At 35.6% G+C, this 1,974-nt stretch overlaps 1 pseudogene; it reads left to right on the top strand.

The window, feature by feature from the left end:
* Positions 1–543: 543 nt before the first annotated feature.
* LOC123234484 lies at positions 544–1,077 on the top strand (annotated as a pseudogene).
* The last annotated feature ends 897 nt before the right edge of the window (positions 1,078–1,974 follow it).

Raw genomic sequence — 1,974 nt, 5'->3', positions numbered from 1 at the left:
ATCCACCTCAATTCTCATTATCTTCAAATTATCCCATGTATTTTTTGTTTGTGCATAGTTATTTGCATGTTTTATGTAAACTGATGAGTTGTGAAAAAAAAAAACAACTGGTTTTTACTTTTCCTTGTAATCCCATTACTAAGTAAAATTTATAAAACTTAATAAGTGTTTCATAAATATTTTCTAAAACATGAATCTAAATAAAAGATATAAGATCATGCCAACCTTCTCCTTTTGCAGAAGGAAGTCTACAAGTATTTTTTATTGAAGATATTTTCAGACATTCTGAAACATTAATCAGTTTTGCATATTTTTCTTCTTTTTATCTTAAAAATAATATTTGTTCTCCTCCAGCCGGCCCCTCACGCTCTTGCTCTACACCCGCTCTGTGCCCTCCGGAGCTTCCAGCTTGTGACCTGGTATTCGCTCTACCTTCTTCCTTCAAAGCGGTTCCCTTCCATCTTGCCTGGAGAGGCGAAGCCCGCCCACATGTCCTTTGGAAGAGCCACTGCCTGGGAGGGAGATGGAGACCCCGCAGAGGCTGCCGCAGCCATGCCCAAGAATAAAGGAAAGGGAGGTAAAAATAGATGCAGAGGAAAGAACGAAAATGAATCTGAAAAAAGAGAGTTGGTGTTCAAAGAAGATGGACAGGAATATGCCCAGGTGATCAAAATGTTAGGAAATGGATGATTAGAAGCAATGTGTTTTGATGGTGTGAACAGGTTATGTCATGTCAGAGGGAAATTAAGAAAAAAGGTTTGGATAAATACATCAGACATTATATTGGTTGGCCTTGGAGACTACCAGGATAACAAAGCTGATGTTATACTAAAATACAATGCAGATGAAGCAAGAAGTTTAAAGGCATATGGGGAACTTCCAGAGCATGCCAAAATCAACGAAACAGACACATTTGGTCCTGGAGATGATGATGAAATCCAATTTGATGATATCGGGGATGATGATGAAGACATTGATGATATCTAAATTGAACTCGACATTTACATTCCGATTTTTCTGAGGATTGTTCTACTTTGGTATTTTCATTTGGATTTTTGGCCAAGTCCCATCCTGTTAAGAAGAATGAAACTTCATTAGCATGAGTGCAGCTTGTTAAACCAGACTGATTTATTTTCAATGTTTGTTTTAAAATATTTATATTTCTTTAAAAACTGATAATGCTGAATTACCTTAAGCGAAATGTTAAGCCCATTTTGTCTCTTTGGTGAATTAGATCTTCAACATTTGGGTAAAAGAAAAACATAAAAAAAATAATATTTGTTGGGGGCAGCTGGATGGCTCAGTGGATTGAGAACCAGCAGGTACAAATCTGGCCTCAGACACTTCCTAGCTGTGTAACCATGGGCAAGTCACTTAACCCCCATTGCCTAGTCCTTTCCACTCTTCTGCCTTAGAATCATGTTGATTCTAAGTCAGAAGGTAATGGTTTAAAGATAAATAAAATGAGAACACATTATGGAAACAATAAATAATTATAAAAAATAATATTTGTTTTATATAGTGACCCTTAAGGGAAAATATAGTGATATGTAAAATATATAAGGAATCAATACAGACTTCTACAAATGTTCATTAGTGTATTGATCATTATTTCAAGACTTAATCTAAAGTTTTCTCCAATAATTAATCATAGTGCACAAGTGCTCCCAAAGTATAAGTCTGATTAGGAAAAAATGGGTTACTCTGACTGAAACACCAGGCTAGCTAAGTTCAGAGAGTCATCTCATCATATATTTTGTAAATTCCAAATGAGAAATAATTTCTCCATGGATAAATATCATCTCCTAAGGGTCTGGGAGAAAGGGTTACAAAAAGTCCACAATCTCTATGAGAGTACCCACCCAGACAAATATACATTTTTGGTATATTGAAGTGTAATGTCTAGAATATACCCTTCACTTAGAGGTAAAGTGGATACAATCTTTGAAACTCTGAATGAAAGATGGAGTAGAA

Source organism: Gracilinanus agilis, chromosome 2 (assembly GCF_016433145.1).
Source record: "Gracilinanus agilis isolate LMUSP501 chromosome 2, AgileGrace, whole genome shotgun sequence".
Taxonomy (NCBI): domain Eukaryota; kingdom Metazoa; phylum Chordata; class Mammalia; order Didelphimorphia; family Didelphidae; genus Gracilinanus; species Gracilinanus agilis.
The sequence above is the reverse complement of the archived record's forward strand: the minus strand, read 5'-3'. Positions and strand labels throughout refer to the sequence as shown.